Source organism: Phyllostomus hastatus, unplaced genomic scaffold (genome assembly GCF_019186645.2).
Source record: "Phyllostomus hastatus isolate PE091 unplaced genomic scaffold, TTU_PhHast_1.1 phas_scaffold_28, whole genome shotgun sequence".
NCBI lineage: Eukaryota > Metazoa > Chordata > Mammalia > Chiroptera > Phyllostomidae > Phyllostomus > Phyllostomus hastatus.
In genome coordinates this window covers 7,950,511-7,964,790 of record NW_025334022.1, presented here as the reverse complement: position 1 = coordinate 7,964,790, position 14,280 = coordinate 7,950,511, and the positions used below count along the sequence as shown (strand labels likewise).

At 41.0% G+C, this 14,280-nt stretch overlaps 1 protein-coding gene across 8 annotated transcripts in view; it reads left to right on the top strand.

Annotated features, from left to right (window-relative positions):
* The first annotated feature begins 4,248 nt into the window (after nt 1–4,248).
* The window catches only part of MID2 (midline 2), a 167,001-nt gene continuing 156,969 nt past the window's right edge, over nt 4,249–14,280 (top strand). For 2 of the 8 annotated variants that reach the window (XM_045817645.1, XM_045817648.1), the window contains exon 1: nt 5,451–5,650. The gene's annotated coding sequence lies outside the window, so the exon portion shown is untranslated. Of the gene's footprint in view, nt 4,380–4,440; nt 4,525–4,717; nt 5,009–5,450; nt 5,651–14,280 lie in introns of those variants that run through there. The other 6 variants (XM_045817646.1, XM_045817647.1, XM_045817653.1 and 3 more) reach the window with 6 other exon arrangements.

The window sequence follows — 14,280 nt, the reverse complement described above, 5'->3', positions numbered from 1 at the left end:
ACTAATCCTTAATCAGTGAGGTCCTTTGTGAAAGGGACCAAGAAGTAATTAAGTTTGAGGAGGAAAAGGAAGGTCCAGAATATGGGCCGCTGCCTGGGGAGGGAAGGTAGGGTTCAGCACTCTGTAGAATGCTCTGGTAATCCAGGGACTTGTGTGAAAGCACTGGCAGTTCAGGTAGAGGGGGCACTGCTAAAAAGTGGGAAAATACGTAGTTTCTAAAGGACTACAAAAGCCATTAAAAGCAAATCTCTAAGTGCCAGTTCTGCCAAGAGCTAGTTAGCTTGGTTCAGGCATGTCTGAGATGAAAGTGGTCACTTCTTAAGCCCTGGCTGGCGTAGCTCAGTGGATTGAGTGTGGGCTGGGAACCAAAGTGTCCCAGGTTCGATTCCCAGCTAGGGTACATTACTGGGTTGCAGGCCATAACCCCCAGCAACCGCACATTGATGTCTCTCTCTCTCTCTCCCCCCACTCCCTTCCCTCCCTAAAAATAAATAAATAAAAATCTTAAAAAAAAAGAAAGTGGTCACTTCTTCACATTTTAGAAAATTCTCCAGCTCTCTGTGAAGATCATATCAAATAAAGTTAAAGAATTCTCAGGGATCAATTGACTCAACTTTGGGGGGATTTGAAACATAACTTTTAAAACTTTTTTAAACTACAAAACAAATACTCATTGTATAATATTGAAACATTTATAAAATATATAGAATCAAGCCCGAAAGATCCCCCTCAACACCCACCACAATTCCAGGCTCACACTATTTACAGTGTGCCCCACCCCAGATTCTTTTCTATGTACTTACTGGCATATATATATATATATATATATATATATATATATATATATACCTAACATATTATACAAATACAAGAAACTGTATTTGTTCTGCATAACTTGTTCTTTTATATTCTTACATTTTTTTATTGTGGAAAAATATAGATATTGTAGCTCTCTACTTTATCCACAGGGAATGTGTTCCACGGGGCCTGAATCTGCAGATAGTACTGAATCCTATATATACTGTTATTTCCTATACATACATACCTATGATAAAACCTAATTTATAAATTAGGCACAATAAAGGATTAACAACTATAGCCAATAATAAAATAGAACAATTGTAACAATATACTATAATAAAGATTATGTAAATGTGGTGTCTCTCTTAAAATGTTTTATTATATATTTATTGTACTTGTGATGATGTGAGAAGACAAAATTCTTATGTGATGAGATGAAGTGAGGTGGAATTTTCCATTTAATATTTTCAGATTGTGATTGACCTTAGAGAGCTGAAACCATGGAAAGCTAAACCATGGATGAGGGTGGGATCTACCCTAACATAAAATTTATCATTTTAACCATTTTCAAGTGTACAGGTAAGTGGTATTAAGTACACTCACAATGTTGTGTGACCATCCCCTCTATTTCCAGAACTTTTTCAATATTCCAAATAGAAACTCTGTACACATTAAACAATAAGCCCCCATTATCTCCTCCCTTCAGTCCCTGGTAACATCTGTTCTATCTTGTCTCTATGCTCTCCCTTCTTTTATAGTTGTATTTGAAGAGGTAATATGCAGATATTATTAAAAATTCTAACAATAGGGAAGGGCACATACAATGATAAATACTTTCCCCTCCTATGCTCAAACCCCAGGCAACAAGTGTAATCAGTTTCTTGGGTATCTTTACTAAACAGTCTTTGTATAAAAAAGCATAAATGGACATATACCACCCCCTTTTTTGTACAAAGCGGTAACCAACCATACACAACTTGCTTTTTTCATTTAGCAATATCTGATATGCATGTGTAAATAATGAATATATAATATGTACATAAAATGTATATATAAAAGGCATATATGTATAATTCTTATGTACTCCTATCTTATGCTACGGTCAACTTACTTCTCGCCAATTAACTTTTTAAAAATTATTTAATGTTTATTTTTCAAAAAACACTTAACATAAAACTTATCCTCCCAACAATTTAAACTGTAAAATATTGTACACTGATGTGCAACAGATTCCCCAGAACCCCTCCAATCCTGCATGACTGAAACTCTACTCTCCACCTTCCATCCCCTGAGCCCCAGGCAACCACCATTCTGCTTTCTGTTTTTATGAGTTTGACTACATTAGATACATCCTATAAATAGTATCATGAAGCATTTATCCTTCTGTGACTGGCTTATTTCACTTAGCATATTATCCTCAAGATTCATCTATTGTCATGGCATATGGCAGGATCTCCTTTTCTAAGGCTGAATGTATATGCCACATTCCACTGTATGTATATGCCACATTTTCTTTATCCACTCATCTGTCGGTGGACATTTAGGCTGCTTCTAACTCTTGGCTATTGTGAATAATGTCGTAATGAACATGGGGGTGCAAATATCTGTTTGAGAGTCTGCTTTTAATTTTAAATATATTTCCAGAATTGAGATTGCTGAATCATATGTTAGTCCTATTTTTAATTTCTTGAGAAACCTCCAGATTCCTGAGCTTTTCCCACAGTGGTTGCACCATTTTACATTCCCACCAACAGTGTACAAGGGTTCTAATTTTTCATATCCTTGCCAACGCATTTTCTTTCTGCTTTGTTTCATTTCTTAATAATGGTCATTTTGACAGGTGTGAGGTGATATGTGGTTGTGGTTTTAAACTCATTTCCCTGATAATCAGTGATGTTGAACATTTTTTTTCATAGGCTTGTTGGCCATTTGTATATCTATATCTTTTTTGGAGCAATGCCTATTGAACTCCTTTCCCTATTTTTTTAAATCCTCACCCAAGGATATGTTTACTGATTTTAGGGAGGATGAGAGAGAGAGACAGAGAGAGAGAGAGAGAGAGAGAGAGAGAGAGAGAGAGAGAGAGAATGAGAGGGAAACATTGATCACTTGCTTGCCATATGAACCCTGATGGGGGATTGAACTCGAAACCTAGGTATATGCCCTGACCAGGAATCGAACCCCACAACCTTTTGGTGTACAAGTGGATGCTCCAACCAACTGAGCTACCTGAGCTACCTGGACAGGTCCCCTTTGCCCATTTTTATTTGGTTATTTTGTTATTGTGTTGTAGTTCTTTTTATATTCCAGATATTAACTTCTTATCAGATATATGATTGTCAAATATTCTCTTTTCATTCTTTCCCTTTTAGTCTGTTGATGCTTTTGCTGCGTCGAAGTTTTTAAGTTTGATGTAGTCCCACTTTTCTATTTTTGCTTTCCTTGCCTGTGCTTTTGGTGTGACTCATTAACTTTTATTTCTCTTAGGGCCAGACTTTCATCAGGATTACCTGGTTGTAATTTTTGCCTTCTGGTTTCCACCCCAATGCTCTGTAGCATATTGTTTAACAGAGGTATTTCCTAATTACTATTGGTTCCCTTAAGGAATACACCCAGAGCTACCTTAATTTTTCTGGATTGTTTGCATGCACAGTAATGAGAAGCCTATGTGTATGTGGGGTGGGGGGGGGTTCATCCCATGTTTTTAGCTTCTTTCCCCTTCATCTCCCATTTTACTCCATGTTTGGAACAGAATCTACTTCGCACCTCCTCTTACCTCTGGAATCCTCCTTGTGAGTGGGGCGTGCCCTCTGAGCCAATGACAGGTCAGCCACGAGGCTGTTTTCAGACCAGTGAAGGCTTCTAGGTTCCAGATGAACCAATTAGCTTATTAAGGACATTGAATAACTGGACAATTGGCATCTGTTCTATTGTCCTCTGAGTAAGGACCCTCTAGTTTTGCCCATCAAAGATCTGAATGTGAAAATGAAACTTTACATTGTTTTTGTAGTTGCTGTTGTTTTTTAAATTTTGGTGGCTTAATCCATCCCACAACTTTTGACTAAAGCCAATAAAACACAGCCACTCACCCTTTGTAAAAGGAAAGAGGGGTTGGGTTTCCTTCCATTGTCTGCCTTTTTCTGTCTCCTCCACTATTTTTGTTTCACTCTGTATTTAACTTTGCATAGAGTAGCTTCATCAGAGGACCTGTGCTGTGGATCTGGGCTCTTATCTCATTGCCAGTTACAAGGACCTTTTCGTTGTTCTAACTTGGGGTTTATGTGTCCAGAGGGGTGGCGGGTGGGAGAAGAGTTTGGCCATAATCTGCATTGTGCATTTTCTTCGCCCGGTCTCTCCCCTCCCCCCTGCCCTCCCCTCCCCTCCCCTGCCCTCCCCTCCCCCCTCCCCTCTTCCTCTCTCTCTCTCTCTCTCTCTCACACACACACACACACACACACACACACACACACACACACACACAGAGTAGAAGGCCAGCGCGCGCACGCCTGCCCGTCCCCTTTCGTGTGTCTTCCTTCAAGATGACAGGACACTGGAGAAAAGGCTGCTGGAGTCAGCTGGTAGGTACAGTAGTAACCCGAACCCCACCCACTCTCTGCCTTTGCTCGCTCAGGTTTCTCCGGTCACTACTGTCCAGGGAGAAAACGAGTAAACTCGACTCCAGAGGAGGGGCTGGGGAGCTGTGAGTGGCGGAGGCGGCGGAAGGTGAGGCCAGGAAGGTGGCCGAGTGCTCGTGCTACTGTGGAGCTTCCCCTTGCTTCATCGGAGCCTCAGCTCCAGCCCTATTTGCCTCTATCTCACCTCCCTTTTCTAAGGGACTGTCTTTTTATTTTTTTTTTTCCTCTGCGGCGGCGGAAATGACAGTGTGGTGCTGTCTTAGTGTTGTGGTGTTACGCTTGGGCTGCGGGGGCGAAAACTCTTAAGTTTGGCTACAGAGACCCAGGCGCAGTAGCGTCGCTGCTGCCTTGCAGTCCGTGGCAGGGCGCACAGGCGGGAGGATCCCGGATGCTGCGCGGCGGCGGCTGAGGCGAGGGCGGGCGGCGGCCTAGAGGGGCAGCGGTAGGTGCTGCGGCCCTGGAGCTCGCGCAGGAGTCGGAGCCGGAGCCGGAACCAGGTCGCAGTAGAAGCAGGCGAGCGCCCTGCGCTCTGGGGGCGCTCAGAAGACGGCTGGCACCCGGGAATGCACTGGGTAAAACGTGCCCCTTCGCCACGGACCCTGGGATCTCTCGGCCCCCACCCACATTCCCCTGGACCCCAGCTCCAGCGGCCTCTCAGGTGTCGCAGGAGCCTGGCGCGGGCATAGGGCTTCTGGGTTCCAATGGGGCAGGGTGACGGGCCCCGGCCAGGCTCGAGGTGGCGGCAGGGGCCCGGGTCTGGCCTTGGCACGCGGTTGAGCTTTTGGGGCCCGGGCGCTCGTCTCTGCTGCCCTCTTGGGACGGAGTTTGCACTCTGAGGTGCGTGCAGGGAGGACACGAGGCCTCCCGCGCAGCCCGGCAGGGCTGGGCGCTGCCAGTCTAGCCACTCCTATGCCAGGTGTGCCTTCCCACGCTCAGTCGGCCCATAGCCTTCTGGGCCGGGGCAACGCCCCTTGACCTGCTGTCTGCTCGGTTGTGTCTGCTGTGGCAGCCAGGGTTGCTGAGGACGCCCGGCCGGCGGGGAGGCCCGGCGAAACTCCATCTTTTTCTGCAAGGGGAGTGATGCTTGAATGTCTGGGCGATTCCTTAATTTCTGGCCTAGCTCTGAAACCAGCTTAGTGGAGGATGAGGGGAAACTTCTGTCCACTGGATAGACTGCGACTGAATTGCGGAGAGGTGGAGGTTTTCCATTTCAGGTTCGTAAGAATTAAATAAGTAGTGGTGGAATAGATTTATAGAAATATCTTTGATGATGATAAGATCTAGGTTACTTAGCACTTTGTATGCAGCACATTATTTCTTGGAGGTGTTTCTCAGAGTAGGAAATTTGAATCCTGGGTTCGTTGGGTTCTTCACTGTCTCTTCCATACTCCCCACCTGCCTTCACCCTCATTCACTTTCTTCCTACATTATCACCCACCTGCCTGCCCACCCAGATCTCCCACCAGAACCCACTTATACCTCATACCTTTCCTCCATCAACCTGTGTATTCCCAGCTTCCCAGCCATACAGCCTCTTGCTTTTCAGCCAGTATGCCTTTTTCGGGATTTCTGAGTGTGGGGTAGGTAGTGAGTGATGGGTTGTATGTCTCTGAGGAGCTCTAATAAAAAATATATTGGAGACTATGTAAACAGACAAGTGCTGTGTGAGAGCTGATTCCTTTGACTCTCAGGTTGGGCCATAAGGGCTGCCTTTAAACCCTGTCTCTGCCCTCCCAGTACTGTAATCAGTTATCTGGCCATGCTCCAATAGAAGGGAAATACTGAAGAGAGTTCCTCCCCTACTTCCTGCTCTACCCCTAACCTTCACATACCCCCAACCCTCTCCACTCATCATGCCCTGAGGGGGAAACAATGTGCTATTGTTATGTATTTCTGGCCAATCAATTAACTTAATACAGATATATGATGTGAATTAGTTTTTCCTGACTGTTCCCACAGCTTGATTTATGTGATTGAAATACAGGTCAAGGGCCAAGATGATCAGAGAGTTCATCCTAAATTTGATGTTGCATTGGCTTTATGGTCTTAGGACATTCTTATGACTTTTCTTTCATAGTTAATACACTTGTGTAAAAGGCATAATACTGTGTACTAAGTATTGTGAGTCTTGGTCTTTTGATGATGAAAGGGTTCTATAAGTTCTCAGAATTATATTTTTTTAAAGAAAGTGCTTCATTTACCTTTTTATCGGTATAATAGATTGGGTGTTAAGTAGAAACCTTAGTTTCTGGAAACCTTAACTTTCCATTATTAGCCCCCCTGGAGCCAAATCTTTCACAGTACTTAGGTTCCAAGTCTGTGTTTCGTGCCTAATGCACATACAACTACATGAAACATACATAAAACTAGACATACAGAGTAGCAATGATTATTTTAAGTCAAAGCTTAAATCATATCTAATATACTCCAACCTAACAATCTGAATCAGGCTCATTTGAAAACATAACCTCACCCATTTTTAGCCTTTAAGGAGGCAGTTAGTTAAATTCTACTAAAAAGTGGTATAAATAATTTTAGGCATGGCTATTTATATAAGCATGATTAGCATCTAGCAGCAGTGAGTCAATAATAGTTATTTACTAAGTGCCTACAATGTACAGATACCTCTGCTGACTGGGCTGAGGCCCTAGCCTTGGCCTAGTATTTTGGCCTCCTGCTTGTTTGAAGCCTATCTCCTTACTTGCAGATCCAGGATTAGGACAGGTTGGGGCTGTGAGGGCAGGTGTAGAGGCTAGGGACATGAAGGGGCGATTGTTTCTCTCTTGTTTGTTTTTCTGACTACTAGACTTCTCATCTAGCATGTTGTGCCTTGCATGGCCACCCCCTGGGAAGTACTGCCACAAATCAGAGTGATTTGATTGCTTCACAAAGGTATCATCTGAACTGTGCAAACTGATTTAGATGAAGTTGGTTTAGTTAATCCCTCCTCTTTAAGTACAGGGCAACCTGCTCCAGCTTGCAGATCCTAAAGCAGTGCCAAAATGGCTCTGGATAGTGAGCCTATCCATTCCCTCATCCCTCCTCCCATAAAAATCTGCTGACTCCATGACAGTTGAGAAGGAAACTATAGGAGGAGTATGTCTTTATCACTCATCAAACCTCATTGGGTTGGTGAAGAGGTGAGAATGTCTTCTTTTCACTGTTTTCCTTAGCACTAGGCTCTCTCTTTCCCAATATGGATGAAATGCCCTAAAAAAGAAGGTAAAGACAGGGCTGAGTCACCGAATGTGTCTTAAATGCTATTTTCAGAGGTACCTGCTTGGCCTTATGTGTGCCTGTCACTCAGTCTTTATGGATTTTGGAAACTCCCTAGCTGTTAGGCCATGGGATTTGGGTGCTTGTGGAGGCACCCAGGGAGTACTGCATTTCCATTTAGCATTAAGTTTTTGACTTCTGTGCAAAGAGGAACATGAAGCAGTGTGTTTGCAAAGCAACTCCTAACTTAAGCTGGGTGTCTTAACTTAGAGTCTTGCATGAAAATATGACATGTAACATGTTGATACTGGGTATATGATAGTTCAGGAGAGTTCACAGTTGTTCATTTTTTGATGAGTGAAATTTTGGTACCAAGGTGGTGTTGCACTAATGTCTGTATTTTAGCTCTCTCAAAAAAAAATATGTTCATCTCTGAGCAGGATAGAGAAAAGACTAGAAGAGTGTTTCTCAACCATTTTATTGGATCATGCTAAAAAGTAAAAATACCAGATAAGTGGTGTTGAGAAAAGAAATTTAAATCCAATTATCCCTCTGTGCAGGCTACTAGTCCCCTTTTTATATTCCCTCTTTTCCAAGGATAAATAGATCCTTGGAAATATTTATCTCTCCATTTGTCATGAAGTAAAAGTCTGCTAAGAGTCTTCCATGTGCATTGGAGGTTTGTGGCTGTTTCTGACATTTGTCTTTTTTCATCTTCTCCTTCTCCATGGCCATAGGCAGACATCTTTTCAAAAGTCAATCTCCCAGCTTTTTTCATTTTCCTTAGAAATCCTATAGGCTTCTAAAACTACCATTTGGTTAAAGTATGGGTGATGGAGGGATTTTGAGTAATGTGCCAACATCCTACCACTCCCTTCTCCATGTGCGGTTCACCTGAATGCACACTAGGGTGTTGGTTTAACATAAGTGGGTTAGCAAAATGTCCTTTGTAAGGCTTGTCCTCCTTGGGTTCTTGTCTCACTGCAGAGCTCTGACTGCCTGACCTTGGGCTTTTTCTCAGCCTCTTTCCTGCAGGTCAGGCTCCTTTAACTGATGAAAAGAACAGTGTCTTCAGTCTCTGAATTTTACTCTTACAGAGACCAAATGATCTGATAACAAACGTATAATCTAAAATCCTCCTGTAACAAAAAATACCAGTATTTACAATTTGCTGGGTTAGGAACATAATGTTTGGGTATGGTAGACAGTGCTCATGCAGGACAGTCAAGTATCCGAATGCATATATCCCAGAAGTAAATGGTTTATGGTCCAGAATCCTCTATCACTTTGTCTATAGCGCTTTGTTCAGTGTTGCTAAGATCCATGTGGTTCCCAGGGGAGTAGAAGCTTGATTTCAAATAGGCTTCTGTTCTCTATCCCTTGTTTCTGACCTGAAATTGGGGTCCTTTTAGTCTAACATTCAACAGCATGCCCTACATATATATATAATGACAATTTTATTCTGTGGAAGCAGAGGCGCCTGCCCATTCAGGTGTGCCACTGAACATTTAGACATTTACAAATATTTCCTTGGGTAACAGAGATTGGAAAAAACAGTCCTAGGATGGATAAAAAGCTGTACTGGTAGCAGTAAATAAATTGTTTGTTCTCCATTTGTTCCCTAACCTTGCAATTGCCAGTGCAATCTGCATTAAGATAAAGGTGTTATGAATTATATTTAGAATTCCTGGCAATTATCATGTGTTACCCTGGCAAATCCATTTCTTAGTAACTTAGATTATATTTTTTACAATTATAGCATATTTAGGGCTTTTAGTTCTGCTATTGTGATATTCATTTTAATGTTTATGATGACTGTATTGTACAAAATACCCAATGGTTGTATTTAGGAGCTAATTATTGTAAAGAAAATATCATTAAGTCTACATACTATAAAATATTAAGTGGGTTTTAATAACCTATTAGACAGGAAGTGACTCTGATGCTCTCTGTCAGTTGGTACTCAACCTGTAGTTCTGAGCTCTCCCTATGCATGATAAAAGCTTAAGAGTAAAGAAGAGAGACAGTACCTCCCTTGGGGAACTCATGTCTAACAAGGGAGACATATGAATATAATGAGTACCCTGGTAACACTCATAATCCTCCAGAAAAACTGTGGGGGAGTGTGATTGTCCTCTATTATATCAACCACGTGTTTGGGACAAATTTTCAAACATTTGCTGCTTTTCTTAATAACTTGCTTTGCATCTGTCATCTGTGAATGCATGATGAGACTATATTTGTAAAGCAAATTAATTATTGTATTCCATCTGATCCTCACAAGAGCTTCTGATATGGGTAAGGCAGGTAGTTTTCATTTCACAGATGAAGAGGCTGTTGCCTAAATAGTTTACATGTCTTACCTAGGATCACTCAGCTTATTAAGTTTAGAGCCAGCACTATGACCAAGTTTTATTATGAGGATCAAATGAGATATTGGCTTTGGAACCACTTGAAAAGTATAAAATAGTACACAAACTTAAGATGACGGTTACTATTAATTATGCTTACTGACCACCTAGTCTCTTATTTGGGAGTTTCTATTTTCTGTCTTTATCCTTTTAGGGTGAGAAGTCTATGCATTGGTTGCCTTTTATGTTCCCAAATTATCCTTTTTGAGCTCCAACAAGTTTTTTTAAAATTAATTAATTTATTTATACTTAGAGGGGAAGGGAGGGAGAAAGAAAAGGAGAAAAACATGTGTGGCTTCCCCTGGAGCACCCCCCACTGGGGACCAGGTCCATAACCCCAGCATGTGCCCTGACCAGGAACCAAACCAGTGACCCCCTGGTTTGCAGGCCAGCACCCAATCCACCCAGGCACACCAGCCAGGCACAAGTTTTTCTTTTCCTATGAATAGTATTCTAGGATTTTGTTGTCTTCTTTTTCAATTCCAAAAGATGTTCTCACTCATTTATACACCTATGTGACTCCCCTTGACCCTTTAGTTTCCCTTGGGAATGCCCATTATATCTTTCTTGACTTACAACACGCAAAACTAGGCACTGTCCTTCATCATCTTGGATTAGCCAAGGAAAATTAATGCATTTTGGTTTTTTCCAGTTCCTTTAACAATGAAGCCTGTTGCTTGGTAGCCCTTGTAGCCACACTAATAAATGAGAGTTATGTTTTCAGGGGACAGTTTTTAATAATCCAAGATGTCTTTTCTATGTGATAACAGATAGCAAGAGCTCTATAGTAATAGGATGTTGGCCCTGGAAAGCATCTTAAAGAGATCATCTGGTGATTTTAGTCCAACTTGAATGACATTTTACAGTTAAGGAAAAATCAGATTAAGTCAGGACTTATTTGCTTATTTCTCAAGCAAGGAGACAGTTTCTGGCATTTTAAGGAAGAGCTCTTAGGACACTAATGCTAATATCCTGAATAATATTTATTTTATATTAATTTTTATTTATTTTTAAGTATACTTTATTGACTATGCTATTACAGTTGTCCCATTTTTTCCTTCCCTTTATCCCCCTCCACCCAACTCCCACCATTAGTTCCCTACCTTAGCTCATGTCCATGGGTCATACATATAAGTTCCTTGATGTCTCCATTTCCTATACTATTCTTAACTCCACCCCTGTCTGTTTTGTACCTATGAATTATGCTTCTTATTCTCTATACCTTTTCCCCCACTCTCCCCTCTCTGCCTCCTTGCTGATAACCCTCCATGTGATTTCCATTTCTGAGATTCTGTTCCTGTTCTAGTTGTTTGCTTAGTTTGTTGATTTGTTTTTGTTTTTTTAGGTTCAGTTGTTGATGGTTGTGAGTTTGTTGTCATTTTCATGTTTTTAGTTTTGATCTTCTTTTTCTTAGGTAAGTCCCTTTAGCATTTCATATAATAAGGGCTTGGTGATGATGAAGTCCTTTAACTTGACCTTTTTGGGAAGCACTTTATCTGCCTTTCCATTCTAAACAATAGCTTTGCTTGATAGAGTAATCTTGGATGTAGGTTCTGCTTTTCATGACTTTGAATATTTCTTGCCTTGAAGGTTTCTTTTGAGAAATCAGCTGATAGTCTTATGGGGATTCCTTTGTAGGTAACTCTTGCTTTTCTTCTTGCTGCTTTTAAGATTCTCTCATCTTTACTCTTGGGTAATTTAATTATGATGTGTCTTGGTGTGTCCTCCTTGGATCCAACTTCTTTGGGACTCTCTGAGCTTCCTGGACTTCCTGGAAGTCTATTTCCTTTGCCAGATTAGGGAAGTTCACTTTCATTGTTTTTCAAATAAATTTTGAATTTCTTTGTTTTTCTCTTCTCCTTCTGTCAACCCTATGATTCGGATGGTGGGAAGTGTAAAGTTGTCCTGCAGGTTCCTCAGCCTCTCCTCATTTTTTGGATTTCTTGTTTTTTCATTCTGTTTGAGTTGAAAGTTTATTTCTTCCTTCTGTTCCAAATCCTTGATATGAGGATTCCCAGTTTCCTTCCTTTCACTGTTGGTTCCCTGTGTATTTTTCTTTATTTCACTTTGCACAGACTTCACTTCTTCCTCTATTTTGTGACAAAACTCAATCATTTCTGTGAGCATCCTGATTACCAGTGTTTTGACCTCTGCATCTGATAGGATGGCTATTTCACATTGCTTAGTTGTTTTTCTGGAGTTTTGATCTGTTCTTTCATTTGGGCCATATTTTTTTTTTGTCTTGACACACCTGTTATGTTGTAAAGGGCAGAGCCTTAGGTATTTGCCAAGATGGGGCAAACCATGTTGCTGCATTGTGACACTCTATGTGGGGGAGGGGTGTGAGAGGGAACAATGCGGCTTACTTAGATCTCAGCCAACTTTCAGTCACTTCTCCCACTACCCACAAGCAAATTGGGTCCATCTGTTGCTGATTCTCTGGTCAGTGGGCTTGTATATATTCTAGGACCCCGTGGGTCTCTCCAATGAACTCTCCTGTGAGGCTAGGAATTTCTCCTGCCACTCAACCCCCACAGGTTTTTATAGTCAGAGGTTTTTGAGTCTTTAGTTTCCCACACTGGACCCCTGCGTTGTGTTGTCTGTCTCACTCTCCAGTTGTTCCTCCTGGCTTATCCGCACGTGAATATGGGACCACCTGGTGTGCCAGCCACTGCCTTGCCCAGCCTGGTTTGACACCTTGCTGCACATTCTCTCCACCCTGGCTTCTTATATCCACCCCGGCTTCCTGTATCCACCCCTCCTACCAGTCTGGATGAATTTTTCTTCTTTAACTCCTTGGTTGTTGGTCTTCTATACTGTTTGATTTTCTGGCAGTTCTGGTTGTTTTTGTTTTTTAAATTGGTTGTTGTTCTTCTTTTGATTATGCGAGGAAGCAAAGCAAATCTACATATGCCTCCATCTTGGCTGGAATTGCTTATCTCTATTTTATATTAACTTTTTAAAGCAAATCCTACAACTCAGCTCAGTTCTCATTGTACATACAGCTCAGAGGTCAGGCTTGGTTTCATACTCATGGCTTTTCTCTGAAGAAAGGGAGAATGTGGCTCTTCAGGGAGGTAGTGAGAACCCAGAGCCATGTTCTGTAGATCTAAAAGATGAAAACTAGATAGAATATAAACTTTTGAAATAATTGGGCACTTAATTATGTTAAAATAGCATTTGAAATAATGGAACTCTGCCAAGTACAGATAATGAGTTCTCTCTGAACAGAAATAACTGAATGGTGCACTTGAATGGTGATACTGAAATCAGTCTTTTCACTTTATAATGTAGAATGTATTATTTTTATCTTAATCATTTACTTTTAAACTCCTCTTTTCTATTTCTACCTACTCGCACAGTATTGTACCTTCTTTTAGTTTATTCTCATCAACTTTTTTGAGTCTCAGCCTGAAAGAGGTGAGGGATGAAGATCAGCCATGAATAAACAATTTTATAATAGAGCAAGGGCAAATACATAGACATACTTATTTCACAACATGAAAGTAACTAAATGATATGGAAGGAAACAAATCAGTGTATGTGGATGTGGACATTTGTTTCTTAACCTGGCAATTGGACTGCTCTCCCAGCCATTTCATCAGTGCATTTTTATGACAAACCATTGTGTTTTCTGGAAAATGCTTTATGATTACCTGTCATTGGGTTGCATCCTATCAGGTTCACATCCTGCCTTTATTCTTAGAAAACACTCTAATTCTGCATAGATTAATGATTCACAAACTTGGAAATTGCAACACTCTGCCATTGTTTTATTTTTGTTACACCATCCCAACCCCTGTACTCCCTAAAAGTATTTTGTGGTATAGGCACCAACTATTTTAGGAGTTTTATATTTTTTAAATGAATAAAATTAGGAGCTGAGAATTTCCTCACACCCATTGGTCATTAAAGATATTCCAGAATATTGAAAACCTAGACAGGGAATCACATAGCTAGAAAGATGATTGACAGGAGTAAGCAATCCAATAGAGTTTAGAAATGCTACATAATTGGCAGTATAGTGTAGTAGTTAACAGTTTACATTATGGGGTCAGACCTGGGTTTGAAACTTTTTAAAACTGAGATATAATTCACTGTCATAGTATTCACCATTTTATAATATACAATTCACTTGTTGTTAGTATATTCAGAAAGTTATACAAGCATCACAACTATCTAAATTCTGAACATTTTCATCATTCCCAAAGAAACCC